Below are 16,672 nucleotides of genomic sequence, written 5' to 3'. Positions count from 1 at the left end.
CTAGATTAAAGAGAAGCCAAAATTAATGTATTAATATTGCGCAATTAAGGGTATTTGTCTCACCTAAGATAGAGCCCTAAGGGCTTGGTTAACCTTGAGCATAATTCCAAATTGAAAGCCTTCCACTTTTTAGAAAGAAATAACCCAAAAGATGAATTTTAACATTTTGAGGATTTTTAATGTTTTAATTTTTTAAGAATTTTTCTGATTTTCAAAAAAATTGAATTTCCGAATTTTCTAAATATTTTGAAATTTTTTAATATATATTTAATATTGAATATTATTATATTCGGGAAAACGGGTACAGGACGATAAACCCGATCCGGCCCGTTGACCCTATCCGACAACCCGAATTTAACCTAAAATGGACAAAATCTATTTCTTAAAACATTTTTTTGTTTTCTTTTTCGTTTTTATATTAATATTAATATTTTAATTAATTTTTTGTCTTTTCCCTATTTCGTCCTCTTCTGCCCTTCTTCTCCTCCTTCTTCTATGTTTTACTCCCACGCCCGAAACTAGCCCCTCCTCCCAATGCCTCCATCGCCGAACGCCCAATCTATTCTCTCACGCCGAGCACCGTAAACAAAGCAGCGGCTGAGATTGTCGCTTGCCGCCACCATCACCTCATGACATCATCGCCGGCCACCCCGAGCCGCGCACCACTTACAGCCACCACACCCAGGAAACCAACGGGAGACAAATAAAACACAGCGAATGTATGCCCAGACTTGGCCCGATGATGCAAAAGACAACTAGCAAGCAAAAAGGTTCATAACATGCAAAGTCCACTTATACGCGTTCAAGAACATACGAGAATCGGTAATGCAACGCCTGGGCTGGCTTAGAAATATCGTCGAACATGTGGTGGGCATGGACCGGAGGAACGATATCAACCCTTCTTGCACTCGGACTCAGCGCCAAACTTGAAAAAAATCACCAAAGGGGCATTCGAAATCAACCACATTAGCCCGCAGAAGCCCAGCACGCGTGTGACTAACAGGAGGAACAAAACTCAGCGTCCTATCCTAGCAAAATAGGGCGCAGCAGCAGGGGTTAACGGGGACGGGCGTTTAAAATGAGGAGATCCCTACTCGGCTTCGGCAGCGGCGACGGGAGGGTGAACTCGAAATGGGTCGAGCAATGGCTGGCCTTCCCGCGGTGTTCTCGAAGCGAGACCCTCGGGAAAGCAACGCAACTCGACACAAGTCCAAAAGCTATGCACAAGACCTACCTGGTTCGGGGGGGAGCGCTACGGCGGACGGCGGTTGACGAACGGACTCTGGCGAGGTTGACCACCCTCCTCGAGCTCCCTCACTCTCTGGTTCTCTCCCTCTCACTCGCTCAAAACTCTCCCGAGCTCTCCGATCTCTCCCCCCTCTCTCGGCCAAAAGCGAACCCCCCGGAAAACAGAACGCTCCTCTATCTTTCCAAACGCCCCTGTCTCTCTTCGCCTCTCGCCAGGACCGTGCCAGCTCAGACCGTACCGCACGACATTCCCTTTCACCAGCGTCGCGCGCGACGCCTTCCACGCTGCTGTCCTCTGTACGCTGTACCAACGTCCCTTCTCTCCTGTTTGCCGCGAAAGCAGCGGCCAAGGCGAGCAGGAGAGGGGAAAGAAGAGGGAGCGAACGGGCTGGGCTGAGGAAGAAAAGAGGTGGGCCGGCCCGTTGGGAAAGAAAGAAAAAAGAAATATGAAGAAGAGGTGGGCCGCATGGAAAAGAAAAGTGGGCTGGCTGCGGGGAAAAAGAAAAAAGGGAAAGGAAAGGGGGCCGGGCAGGCTAAGATCTGGCCCGGCCCTAGATTCTCTCTCTCTTTTTCTTTTTCTTTTATTAAAATGGAAATAAAAACAAAATAATAATAACTTTAATACTAATCTTATAGAAAAAACTCAAAAAATTCATCGATTAGTACTGGTGATGCTAATGTTTCCAATGTCTACATGCGATGCAAATTATTTTTGCTAGGGATTAAACATTCATCCCTAATTTTCTAAACAATTAAGTCATAAGTAAAAATGCAAAATTTTGGTGGGTGTGTCCAAGGGGCAGCGATGTGTGTCTAAGAGGCACCTTTTAAAAAGGTGTGACTGGATATCTTTCAAGGGAAGTTATAAAATAACTTTTGCATAACTATATATATATATGAGATTAAAAGAAGGTTAAGAAAAGAGAATGGTTCTACCCTCAAAAGGCTTCCGTTTCTACTTTGACAAGAAAATTGACATTAATGCTATAAAATGAGAATATTTTTTTTTTGCGAATGCATGCGGACTATTGTGAAGTTATAGATTCGTTTATTGCGCGCTTGTAATTTTATGTATATTCCTAGGTAATCGCTTTTATTGTGTTAGTCGATTTTTTTTGCTGACTTTTTTTTCCAATAGAGACAATATCTTCATATAGCTTGAGCTGAAGTAGAGGGTGATGTCAGTTGTGTAACGGATTAACTATGGTTAAAGCGACTTCGAGGGATGTAGCGAAGAACTAAATTTGTACTGATTCATTCTATTTGTGCTCCTGCATTTCTCTCACAATTTTATTCTTCATGTTCCTGGCTATATTAAGGTCTCTCATCTCATTTCTTATTTTCTGAATGAATGCTTTCTTTGAATTGGAAAAAATTACATTGATTCATTGCACATTCTTTTCATTTTTCTAGGTCAAAGGACCCCCCAAAAAACAAAAAACAAAAAATTCACGCTGCGTCAAGAGAAATTCGATACACCAGTACATTATGAAGAATTGAGTTAAAAACAATTGCCGTTCCTAAGCCTAATAAACTGCTCTCTCTGCATAATTTTCTTAACTAACTATAAGATTGGCGTACGCGGGACCGGAATGCACTTGACAACCCAAGCAATAGGCCAAGACACGGCTGCGATCCCGACACATGCACCCCATTGTCCCCAGCTCAACCTCTTCGTGACCACGAACTGCTTCAGGAACTCGACCATCACCACCTGGAGGACCACCGTCATGAAGATGATCCCTAGGAACAGCTTGTTCTTGTGAATGCCCTCAAATATGTTCTTCTTCGCAAGCTTCCTCGCATTGAACTCGTTGAAGACCTGGCACAGGACGAACACGTTAAATATCAGGGTCCGCTTCACCGCCTTGTCCACGCCAAAGATCAATTCGCCCTTGAATTGTAGAGTGAGGAGGACAGCCACTTGGTAAATTGGTTGTCCCACCAGATTCCTCCACATGACGTTTGTTATGAGTGGCTCGGTCCAGCCCACGGGGGGCTTTTTCATGACCTCCCTGGTCTGCTCTGTGGACAGGTCTGTGGACAGGGCGAAGGCACCAAGCGTGTCCACAATCAGGTTCACCCAGAAGAGCTGGATGGCTGTCAAAGGGACGTCACGAGAGGAGATTGCGGCCACAAAGTTGATCAAAAGGGCCGCGACGTTTACTGTGAGCTTGAATTGAATGAACTTCTGGATGTTATCATAGATGCATCGACCCCAACGCAGCACCTCCGCAACAGAGGCGAAGTTGTCGCTGTGGATGACAATGTCCGAGCTCTCTTTGGCAACCTCAATGCCTTGGATGCCCATCGAGACCCCGATGTGGGCTTCCTTGAGGGCCCATGCGTCGTTCATGCCGTCCCCTACAAAGGCGACCACATGGCCTTTCTTCTTTAGGGATTGAACCATGAGGAGCTTATCAGAAGAGGAGGATTTCGCCATGACCCGGATTTTCTCAACTTCTTCAAGCCTCTTCTCAATCGAGTAGTCGCGGAAATCAGCCCCCGTCACGATGGCTTCATCGGAGGCATCATCCTCAGGCTTGAGAATCCCGCACTCTTTGGCGATGGCCTTAGCAACGAAGCTGTTGTCTCCCGTAATCATCTTGACGTTCACTCCAGCGTCCCGAAAAGCTTGGACCACGCGATCCACACCAGGACAGCACAGTTCAATAACACCAACGAGTCCTAGTAATGTCAGGCTGTCCTTTTGGATCTTGTTATCGTGTTCTCCTTTTGTGATCGCTTCTGCGCAGGATTTTGCGCAGAATTGTTTATGAGCAAAAGCGATGCAGCGCATGCCGCTCGCCCTCATCCCCTGGATTATCTGCTTGAATTTCTTCCTTTCATCTTCGTCCAAATCTTTCACCATCCCCGACCGGTCGTAGAAGCTCGAGCACATCGCCAAGATCATCTCTGGCCATCCTTTCCAGTGCACGTGGACTGTGTCATCCATGGTCTTCTTTATTTGGACACCTCTACTCTTCCGCTTGTCGAGGACTTCGCGTGCGATGACTCGACAGCTTTCCTTTATCTCCTGCGTGTCCATGCTTAATTGTGAAACTGCCCAGGAAAGAATCGCTTTCTCGGTGGGACTACGGAATAACCCGTACACCGATGTTGAAGATGGTTCTGGATTGTAGACGCCGCCATTTGTGTTCAAAGCAACTCCAACCCGAATCAAATCCAGGACAAACTTGGAGGCAGAGGAGCACCCGTTTTCTGCCGCGAAGCCTTGGCCGACCCACAATTTCGTCACTTTCATCTGGTTCGTCGTGAGAGTGCCAGTCTTCTCGATGCAAATAGTGGTGGCTGACCCCATTGTCTCACAGGCCCAAAGCTTCCTCACCATCGCCCAATCCCTCATGCTCTTCATTGAATAAGCAAGAATGAGTGTTACCGCGATTGGCAATCCTTCGGGAATCATGACCGAAACGATTGTCACTGTGGCTGCAATTTTTCCCCCCACAGAGTTCATGATGTTGTCGCCCATCGTTTGGCTTGGATCGAATTCCCGTTTCCTGTTCGCGCCCTGTTTTTTTCCCGTGAAGTAGAGAATTTGCAGAACCACAAGAACCAGACAATTGACCACCAAGCTGACTTTGCTAATCGACGAGGTGAGCTTGTTGAGCCAAGCCTGTAAAGGGTCTCCTCGCTGCTGCCGCGGTTGATTGAACTCATCATCGTGCCCTCCTTTGTGTTCATCCCAACCGCTGTGACCAGCATCGGAGCTTCCCCATGAACGACCTTTGCTCCAGAGAACAGGAATGGATTCTGAACGTTCTTCTCTTCTACGCGACCACTCTCCCCGGTCATGCTCGATTTATCGACCTAAATTGATAATCCAAATGTCGCACATGATTTAGTGACGCTAGGACGCGGAGTCTCGAGTTGAAACAAAGAAAATGAAACCTGAATAAATATTAACCCGAGAAGAAATGGATTATGTTTAAGTATACTTTTTCCAGTAAAATTTTTTAAGAAAGTTTGTTCTCCTACGACTGGAATTACGAATTAAAAACCCTTACTTTCCTCATTGTCATAGAATTAAAATTATGAAAATGACAGTGTGCAGTATCAAACAGAATATCGTACGCTTTTACATTTCTTTGAACTGATTACTTAACTAATAAATCAACCTGGGCTCGAACTTTGTAATACTAATACTATGGCAAAAGTACACCACAGATGTAACCCAGCACGCCGGACACTGCCTAAGTCTTTTTTTTCCGAATGGGACACTTAAGTCCCACCTCCGCGACCCTTCTTAGGAATCCTACGTGCGATATTTTATTATTATTATTTGCCTACGTGGCTCATGGGAGCCTCCAAATCGGCATAAAAATTAAAAAAAAAAAAAAATTAAAAAATTAAAAAGTTTTAATTTTAAAAATTTAAATTTCAAAAAATAAAAAAATTTAAAAAAAAAGAAAATTTTAAAAATTTTAATTTTTAAAAAATTTTAAAAATTAAAAAAAAAAAGAAAATTTTAGAAAATTTAATTTTAAACAATTTTAAATAATTAAAAAAAGAAAATTATAAAATTTTAATTTAAAAAAATTTTAAAAAAATTAAAAAATAAGAAAATTTTAAAAATTTTAATTTTAAAAATTTTAAAAAAAAAGAAAATTATGAAAATTTTAATTTTAAAAAATTAAAAAATTTAAAAAAATAAGAAAATTTTAAAAATTTTAATTTTAAAAAAAATAAGAAAATTTTAAAAATTTTAATTTTAAAAAAATTTAAAAATTAAAAAAAATTTTAAAAAAATAAGAAAATTTAAAAATTTAATTTTAAAAAAAATTAAAAATTAAAAAAATTTAAAAATTAAAAAATTTTAAAAATTTAATTTAAAAAAAATTTAAAAAAATAAAAAATAAGAAAATTTTAAAAATTTTAATTTTAAAAACTTTAATTTTAAAAAATTAAAAAAATTTAAAAATAAGAAAATTTTAAAAATTTTAATTTAAAAAAATTTAAAAAAATAAAAAATTTTAAAAAAAATAAAAAAATTAAAAAAGGGGGAGGCGGCGGTGGAGGTGGCGGCGGTGAGGGAGCCGCCGGTGGCGGCAAGGGAGCCGCCCGTTCGGCCTCCCACCCCCATTTTTTATAACTTTTTTATAATTTTATTTTTATAATTTTTCTTAATTTTTTAAAAAATTTAAAATTTTCTTAATTTAAAAAATTTAAAATTTTCTTAATTTAAAAAATTTAAAATTTTCTTAATTTAAAAAATTTAAAATTTTCTTAATTTAAAAAATTTAAAATTTTCTTAATTTAAAAAATTAAAATTTTCTTAATTTTTTTTAATTTTTTTAATTTTTTCTTAATTTTTTTAATTTTTCTTAATTTTTTTAATTTTTTCTTAATTTTTTAAATTTTCTTAATTTTTTAAAATTTTCTTAATTTTAAAATTTTCTTAATTTTTAAAATTTTCTTAATTTTTAAATTTTTCTTAAATTTTCTTATTTTTTAAATTTTTTAAATTTTCTAATTTTTAAAATTTTTAAAATTTTTAAAATTTTATTAATTTTTAAAATTTTAAAATTTTAAAATTTTCTTAATTTTTAAAATTTTTAAAATTTTAAAATTTTCTTAATTTTTAAAATTTTTAAAATTTTAAAATTTTCTTAATTTTTAAAATTTTCTTAATTTTTTTAATTTTTTTAAATTTTCTTATTTTTTTTAAAATTTTTGAATATTTTAAATCTAATTTAATTAATTTATATCTTATTATTTACACGTAGCGAAACGGCGTCGTTTTTCCGCCACGTCGGCGCGCAAAACGACGCCGTTTTGGACCGAGCTCCTTAGGAAAAGTCGCCATGTCGGCCATTTGGCCGGATTTTTGGAGTGGCACTTAAGTGTCCCATTTCTCCGATGATGGCACTTAAGTGTCATTTTAAAGTTATGGCGACTTAAGTGTAGGCGTCTTGAGAGTTATGGCTTATTGACCAGGTGTCGCACTCTAATACTATATATTTCTGGAGGAAACTAACATGAGTTAATACGCGAAACTGATGCGATTGAAACAGTACAAGTTCTCGTCCATACCCACAAGCGGCGCCCAGGGAAGCACAGACCGTCTGCTGGGACTTGATCGTTGGTCTTGATAAAAACGACATCTCCGACGACGATCATGGATCTGGACACTTGCTGATGCTGGCCCTTTCTTAGCACATCGAAGAGAATATTACCGGTAGCCCCATACAATTTATCAAACTGCCGGTTCTGCTGGTATTTGCACACGGCGGACACCACAATCACGAGGAAAACTGAGAAGAATGAGCTCCCGCCGCTGTACCAGCCTTCCCTGAGCCCGCTCTCCTTGATCGCGAGCCCGGGCGAAAGCCCAGCGCAAACAAGAAGAATCAGGTGCGTGAGGTCCTTGAAAGCCTCGAGCAAAAAGTGGAAGAAGCCCTTGGCGGGCCGCTTGAATGTGTTGACACCGAATGCGTTTTGCCTGCGAGTGACGTCATCCGGTTCGCCGCTGATTCCATTGAAATCAGTATTAAGGGCGCGGGCGATTCCCCCTAAGCCGCCGTGTTTTTCTCGGAGGTCGCCGAGGTCCTTCTCATTGACCAGCCTTGTGAGCTCTGACTGATCAATCCGGAATGAGCTGGGTTGATCTGGGATCGAAATCGAAGTGCGGAAAGGATTTCTTCTTTGCCTCACGGAGGCCATTGCTCGGGCGATTCGAGGTGGCCTAGGAGCGGAAGGAGTCACCACTCCTCAGCGATGGGCAGAGATGCACAGGTAGGGCCGCACAATGCAAATGGCAAGACAAAAGAGAGGAACTCTGATTGTGTTGTGATAGCAACGGAAAAAGCAATCTTGGAGTTTGTGGAATGATGTCCGATCGCATGGGTTTTATATACGTGCTCAAGGGAACCGCCGGAGGGCGATGTCATTAAGCGGCAAGCCGGGCTACCGTGTGATTGCGGAACACGGAAGCTGCCAGCGGGCTTCCGAGAAAGGACGACCCGAAAAACTCACGCAGAGGAGAGACCCGATGCAAAACGACGGGTGATTGTGGACCAGTGCAACATATTTTGTGAGTGCATACTCGGGTTATAGCGAAATCGAGGGGCGCAGGGGCAAACGCGTTTCCAGGAAAGCCCGCGATTGACTTAATTTGACGGGCTTGGGATGGGGAGTCCGCGAATAGTCGAAAGATATGCAAGGAGGATGAGACGCAATGCTGTGTTGTGAATTAGAATTTGTCATTTATTATCAGCAGAAAAGCTACATTTGACAAATCTTCAATACTTTTAAATATGAGTGTTTGTGACAGTGTTTATACGAATTTGAACAGAAGGTGGAGCTGCAACTAGAAACACTTGAAGTAGAAAGTACTAGTGTGTTAATCGATAGAGATAATACTTATAATGAGGTTAAATCTATATAGTTAATGGTTGTTATAACTGTTGAGTTCAACAAAATTTATGTCGATCTGTTAACATATATGGATGCAAAAGTGTTTTTACATCTATAGTTGAGAAGGTTGCGTTGAAAAATTGTTGTGCAGTAATTAAAAGTGGATGTCAAATTGGTGTTCTAATGAGGTCCACGGTTATAGTGAAGTTTAAGCGATGCTTAGGATCCGTTCGTTTTGCGAAAAATGGGTCATTTTCGAAAAATATTTTCCTAGATGTTATTTTATAGGAAAATGACAACATATTTTGGTATTCAGCTAAAACCTGAAAATATTTCGGAAAATATTTTCTAGTGCTCGATAAGGAAAATATTTTCTAAACCATTTAGGCATGTATCACTTACCAACCTATAAATCCATCAAATATGAACTTGCCTTTAAATCCAAGCAAATTTGCTTCATATCTTTGTTTTCTTATTGTTACCAAACGCTCATCTACTCTAATAAAAATGTTCATATGGATTTTAAAAAGAAGCAAAAGAGAAAAGAAGCAAAGCATGTACAGCCCTAATGAGAATCTTTCGGTTGAGTAGCCTGTTCTCCCCCTGTGTCTTTTGTGTTCTAATAAACAAAAGAAAAAAGAAGCAAAGTATGTAAAGCCATTTGCTTGAACAATGTACAACTACATGGTAAAGTAAATAAAGAAAATAAAAAGCAAGAGTGTAAAGTACGAGCTTAAGATCGACGAGCTCGAGGTTCACCTGGCAATATATATATATACACAAAACCGACTTACGAAAATTATCAAATAAGAACACATCCTAATATATCTTTTTTCTTATATGAACAATAAATGCCTTTTTCCCCTTGAGGAATTAAATCAAATTTATACATGCTAGTCTATTGTGTAGCTTCATTAAGTGAACGTTATGAGAAATTTTCAATTGAGCTTTTTGTTTGGAGGTTTCCTATTTCGAGGTAAGTTTTTAGGGAGTATAGATATGGCTGTAATTGTTTCTTCTCGATAGAGTTGACGAATGATTGGAAATGGCAATTCTGTGCTTTGGGATTGTATGATAAAATTCTTTTGGGCAATGCAACGAAGACGGTGCCGTCAAGTGATGGAGACACGTTGTCCACACAATCCAAGCGTGCAGTTCCGGCTACCAGAATATGGAACTTCCATAATAAATTGTCGAGAATGCCCTTTATACTGTAAAACCACAAAAATTATGGCCATTAAAAGAATAATGACATAGCCAAAAACCATGAGACGAACGTGCAACCGGGTCCCTCCTCCTGTTTCTTCGATTCAAAGAGATTCCAACTCGGCTGCTCGTCCGTCAGAAGCTGACGCGAGAGTCTACATCAACAAATATATTCTTATTTATATAAAAAAAAAAAAAGAAGAAAAATTGAACAAATCGTCCTTATCAAGAAAATTCGAGAGCTAGCGATGCATGCATTTACCTGAATTAAGTCCTGCCGGTCGAGTTGGAGAGAGGACCAAGAAAATGTACGAGAGGGAAGAATAAAATGTGGGTGGAAAGAAACATCCTGGAAAATGTATGTAGACATGGTTTAAACACGGTGCAAGTCCATGGGACTCGTTTATGTAAAAGAAAACAAAAAATACAAAATTATTGGTAGGTGCCGTAGGAGCCTCGATCTTCGATCCTTATCTGATTGAAATGACTTTCTGGAAGGAGTAGTTTCTTTTTTTCTTTATATTTACTCGATGGGTTTGGAGCATTGCTTCTTGCGGATGATTCAGTCTGTCTCCTAACTCTTTCTATTGGTATTAATGTCAATCCTGCATTTTTGTGATACGTGATAACCCATATCTGCCATCATATTCTCATGATACGTAGCGTTTTATATTATCAGTCAATGTCTTCACGATCAATTTGACTTTACCTAAATCAACACAAGGCAATAGTCTTGTTGTTAACAAGCTTACACGCTGCAAAAATTCTGCCGCACCAATAACAATACTATGTTTATTTTACATAGAGAGCTTTGTATACTCCATGTACGAGTTGCAGACCTTCCGTAACGCAGCATTGGTGAGTCTCATCCTCCCAGCATATCTTTTGACCTTTCGTTGACTCCCCCTCCAAGGCCCGTCAAATGAACTTAATCGCGGGCTTCCGTGGAAACACATTTTCTGCTACGTCCCTCACTTTTACTGTAACCCCAGTATGATCTCACCAAATATAATACTGCAAAAAATAAGAACTCTAAAGGTGAAAATTTTCTTAACCCTTACACACATAATATTGGGGAAGCAAGCGATCGATTAATTAAATAAATGGCATAAAAAAATAAACCAAACGCTAGACTTATATGGTTTGGTCGGTGTGACAAATGTCCATGGGAAGCTTGTACAGAATTCCACTAAGCGATACAATTGAAATAAAACCATGTTCAAGTCATTAAAACACTTTCAGTATTTCACTGCCCCCAATTACATTCAATAACCCATACAATAATTAGCCTTTACAAATTCTTACAAAATAATATTGTTGACACCTATTTTTAAACAGAAACAAAAAAAAAAAAAACAAAACAACAAAACAACAACAACAAAAAAAGAAAGGAAAAAGGAAAAAGAGAACTAGAGGGGGCTCGGGTTGGGCCAAATCCGGCCTTGGCCCAACCTGCCTCTCCCTTTTCTTCTCTCATGCACGCCCGGCTCGGCCCAGTTTCCCTCTCGCTTTAGCTCGACCTGTGCCCCAGCTGTCTCCTTCCTCAATGCCATCTTCACAAGCAAACCTGCATAAAAGATAAGAGCAGAGCAAGAGCAGAAGATAGGAGCAGAAAAAGATAGGAGCAGAAGAGAGGAGCGAAAAAGATAGGAGTAGAAGATAGGAGCAGGAGCAGGAGCAGGGGAGAATCGAGAGAAGAAAAATTGGAGAGGAAGAAGGAACCAAAAAGAAAAAAGCTGGTGGAGAAGAAGCCAAGGAAAAGGAGTCTCCGGGCCACCGTTATCGCCGCCGACGCGTTGCCCCGACCACCGCCACCGCCGTTGTTTCCTCGAGAGCCTAGGTTGGTATTTCACTGAACACCTTGTGTGCGTTCCTCGAAATCAAGCCGGCCAGAGCTCACCTCGACCGGTTCGGGCAAGCTCCGGCCTCCCCAATCATCCTTGTTGCATTCCTTAGTGTCCTGGTATCCCCATTAACCCCCCGGACCCGTGCTCGCGTCTCAATCGAGCTGAAGATCCCTAGGTTCATCAGTGCATGCTACCTACTCGACAACGAAATTCCCCCATATTCTCATCGTTTAGGGCCCTGGGCTACGTCCCTCTCTCTCCTACATCGTTTAGGTCAAGTTCCTGGGAGCTGTGTCGTTGGAGCCAAGGGAGGTTGGAGTCGTGAGTCCTTGCGCACATCATCAGAGCTCGCCCTAAAACCCCCGTGCCGTCGCCGTTGAAGCCCTTTGGCGTCAGGGGGTCAAAAGTCGCCCCCACATCTAACTAGGATGGTGCCGTTGTGCTTGGCTGGCAAACTGCTTGGCCCCTTTCTTTTGTAGCCCACAGCCCAAAGTTGGTATGGGCTGTGGGCCTGCAGAATCCCTTTTTTGCAAGGGATTGGGCCCACCGGTTGAGGCCCAATTCTGGCCTAGCGAAGGCCTGACCAGGGTTGGTGGGGCCTGACCTAGGCAGGTTGGACCGACCCCATCGACTAGGTCGGGTCAAATTAGACCCAATCCAGTTTGCCAAAAAAAATCATATATATTTTATTTAAAATTCGAAAATCTAAAATATATAGGGTTTGGTTGGGAATTGTCATGTTTTGCCTTCATAGTATAATTAGGCTTTTATTTGCTCATATATTGATTATATCGCAGTTTAGTTTGCATAGTTAATAATGTTTAATTGCATATGTTCAATTTTACTACAATTATGATCTTGGTAGCTATAATCGTTATTTTAATGGTTGCGTACCCGTATAATCACCTCACATGTTAGTGGATATGCATAAAACCAATTTAAATAACTTGACAAAAATCCTTTTTTTTTTTAAATGAATAAGATTAGGTACTAAAAGAGTACTAATTGATTAATTAGCGTAATCAAGTCCTCACCCTAGATTCTCTGGTTGCGTAGGAAGTGAGGTATACTCATATGCCTCACTGGGTTTCTAGTCGACCCCAATAGGCTATTGTCAACTTCTTATTGCAAAATTCTTAAGAACACCTTAATGTCGAGCGAGATATGGGCATGAGAGAGTGCGTGCCTAACCATAGGCCTTAGATCCGTCATTTAGGCAGTACCCCTAAACCTATTCCCTCCCTCGAGCGATAGGTTGCGACAAATATTAATTTTACAAATGAATTACACAAAATCTCACCACACCTTTTTTTTAAGGCTTCAAACACTTGGGGGTGCAATTCACGAACAAGATCGTCTTTTTGATACTCCTCACACACACACGGGCACGCACACACAAGATTTGGATACAAAATAGGAAACCCTTTTTGAGAAAACCTCATCATAAGAGGGAAAAATTGAAGTAGGGAGCCAACTCAAACTAGGAAATTAGCCAAATTACAAAAGTTTTCTTTTCGAGCTAAAAGTTAAGACATATTTCCGACAGTCTCTACCTTGGCTCAACATTAAAGCCCAGTTACAATCACTTTGTTGGAATCCAAGCTTCACTCTAATCTCCTATAGCCCCTCATGAGCTCAACTGCCATAGACATCTTTCGATTCTAAGCATTGCTTGAATTTCACTATAACTGTACATGCACTTTTAATTACTCCACAATGACTTTTCAACACAATCTCCTTAGACAAGGAGAATCATGATTCTGAGATCCTTGAAAGCCTCGAACACGAAGTGGAAGAAGCCCTTGGCAAGCGGCTTCTTGTATGAGTTTATGCCAAACGCATTTTGCCTGCGAGAGACTTCATCTAGGTCGCCACTTATCCCTGCCGTGACATCAGTTTCGAGTGTTAAGGCAACTTTCTTGACCCTGTTGGAAATTAATCCAGAGAAAGCAAACTGTTTGTTGTAATCAGAACATCAATATAAAGAAGATGATAACGACTTTATAATATCCTTCCTTTTACCAATCTTGGAGAAGAAGAAAATAAGATATCACTGAAAAATAACATAAAATTGGAGGTGAGGTATGGATAACTGAATCTCCTTAAGATGATTAGTTCTTGCCAAAGATGCCCCACAGATTCATGAACTATACCTCCCAAGATACAACACCTTGAACCTGTTTGAGTTAATACTATGCAAACAGGACTCAGTCGAACCGTTCAATTGAACCAGCACACTCAGAAAAATTAGAAGAGTAGAAAAGTATATTAGAGCCTTTTTGGAATCAAGTAGGAAAAACCAAAAACTAAAAGATCGTAATGAATCTCTATGCTCCCATCTATTTATAGAGATTTTTTAGTTCATGTATAGAAGAGATACATGAATTAAATAGACGCATGTGTGACATCTCGATTTTCCAATTCTATTTTCAATAAATTGAGACGGACATTTCGTTGGCACGCATATAGTTCTTTTCCTTGAGTCGGCCACTCATGTGAAAGCTAGTCTATCGGGTGAAGTCATTAAGAAATTATAATGCATCGGACTCGAGAATTTGGCCATGAAGCGACTTTTCGACCGAGCTAATCTGCAAGGGTCATTACGGCACAAATAAAAATCGATTAGAGACTGGAGATAGGTCGACTCGACAGAGGCATGTGATCGAGTGTGGGTGATTCCACCAAATCGCATAATCCTTGTCGATCGACACTGAGCCGACTTTTCCATCGATTGGGTACCCTGTGTTCATATTTGAAACCTTGAGATTACCCCGACAATCGAAAGTCGTCAATGTTTCTAAGATGTACATTGTGGCTTGAGATGATCAACCACAGGTCAGATGCATGAAAATTTCTAAAGGCTACTCGGTAGGTTGGGCTGCACTAGTATCGTGCCAAAGTGAAATTAACCGTGAAATTGAGATCGAACTCAGAAATTGGAAGTCAGGTATGTCAAAAATCATTTTAGGATCATTGACTAATCTTCGGAAGATTTTTTCATGCAAGCCAAGTTTTTCGGCAAAATAATCAAGGTATGGCTATTTTGGCTCGAGAAATTAGTAGGCCGCATTTGGTCTTACTTTTGGGACTTAAGTTGGTTCTATAGACAAGTGAAGATGTGAATTGAAGTGTGGTGACATTGAATTAATTTTATGGGCTTTAATTTAATTCAATTAGAAGAGAATCGAGTGAAATTGAAGAAGTTATTGTACAAAGAATTGGACCCCGGCGGAAATTGCAAGTGAACCCATTGGAATAAGGTTGTGGGAGATGGTGGAGTATGACATCATCAAGTGATGTCATGGTGGGCCCTTTGTTGAATTAAAGAAAAGGAAAAAGAAAAGAAAAGGGCCCCTCCTTCTCTCTCCTTCCTCTCTCCCTTCCGTTGGTTTCTCCTCTATCTTCTTTGGGCGAAAGACCAGAAAATTTGCAAAGGAAGAAGTTGAAGCAGTCCCTCGCCGTCCACTTCCTTCGCCGCTCGTCGCTCGCCGCCAATGCCACCATTGTCGCCGTCGTTCACGCGCGCAGCCACGCGTTTGCTCACCATCGCCCTCTCTCCTCCATCTCGGGTTCTTGCTCGAAGACCCATCAGATCTGAGCTTGTCGGAGAAGCTGCAGCCATGGCCGTCGCTCGTCGCCTGTTCGCCGGAGCTCGCCGTCGCTGCCCGTCTGCCCTCGCTTGCCCGCGCTTGGCCAACGCCCAGCCATCTCCATGGCCTCTGCTCGTGCGTCCCGAGGGGCTGATCGGCCAGCTCAGGCCGCGATTCAGTCACCTCCAGCCACCGTGAGTCCCACCGGAGCCGCTGCCTCGCCCGCCAAGCTGCAACCGCCGCTTCTCCGCCGTTCCTCCGCCCATTCCGGCGCCGGATCCGCCTCCTCCAGCCCTAAATCGGTGGCTGCAAAAATGGGTATGACAGCACCTATTTGGCCCGTTTTGGTCGTCTTCTGAGCTCGGATGCTCGGCCCGCCTTGAGGAAAGTCAATCCTCACGTCGTCCTCGTCGTTTTGGTTCGCTCGGCTCGCTAATCCGGTGAGTTTAATTCACTAAACCTTGATTACAGGGTTAATGATGCTTTATGGGTGCTTAGTTTATGTTAAGTGTTATTAGGTGGTTAGTTTAATTTATTTGAGTGTAGATTATATTAAGGTGTTTGATTAACTTAAATTATGTTCAATTTAAGATTAAGTGAGTGGTTATATTAATATAAAGCGTGATGTGACATAAAGGAATTTACTTTTGATTTATTTAAATATTTCGAAATTTTTTAATAATTTAATAATATTATGTTATTCGAAATTATTAAAATATTATTATTTAATTATTTTCGGAATAAATTTAATTAATTATTAAATTTCGAAAATTTTGTCGGGACCCTAAATTCTCGGAATTTCGTGCCGGTCGGCTGCTTTGTGTAGTCAGATTTTGAAATTGATGATTGGATATTATAAATTGAGTGTGGATTGTGAAAAGTATGGATTTTATTTAGAAAATCCCAAGTGTCGAGTTTGGCATTGAAATTGGATTGTTAATGGTTAATAACGTAATTGGATTATGTGAGTGAAATGTAAAGTATCTAGGGATCAGTATCGAATTGTCGTGTGCTAGTTGAAAGACTCGGGTCGCAGTAGTGGCGGGACCGACTGGACCTTTATTCGTCTAGAAATGCCGTCGATAGAATGACGTGGCTTGGTCGCAGTAGTGGCGGGACCGACTGGACCTTTATTCTTCTAGAAATGCCGTCGATAGAATGACGTGACTTGGTCGCAGTAGTGGCGGGACCGAGTGGACCTTTATTCTTTTAGAAATGCCGTAATGTTAGTAGATAGCCGACCTGCGAGTAGGCTATGCCCTTGTATGGCAGTGAATAATAATTGGAATGCGTGCTAAGTGCGATCGTGATTTATATGAAAGTGATGGCGTTCCAATTGTTTGAATTATTATTATTACTTGAGATTGTGTGACACAAATTGTGCTAAACTGCAGGAAGGGATTG

General features: G+C 40.7%; 1 pseudogene; it reads right to left on the bottom strand.

Moving 5' to 3' along the window:
- Nucleotides 1-2,713: 2,713 nt before the first annotated feature.
- Nucleotides 2,714-7,932, bottom strand: LOC104416225 (annotated as a pseudogene).
- Between the last annotated feature and the right edge of the window lie 8,740 nt (nt 7,933-16,672).

The sequence above is a fragment of the Eucalyptus grandis genome, chromosome 8 (assembly GCF_016545825.1).
Source record: "Eucalyptus grandis isolate ANBG69807.140 chromosome 8, ASM1654582v1, whole genome shotgun sequence".
NCBI lineage: Eukaryota > Viridiplantae > Streptophyta > Magnoliopsida > Myrtales > Myrtaceae > Eucalyptus > Eucalyptus grandis.
Note: the sequence above shows the minus strand (reverse complement) of the source record. Positions and strands in the feature narration are given on the sequence as shown.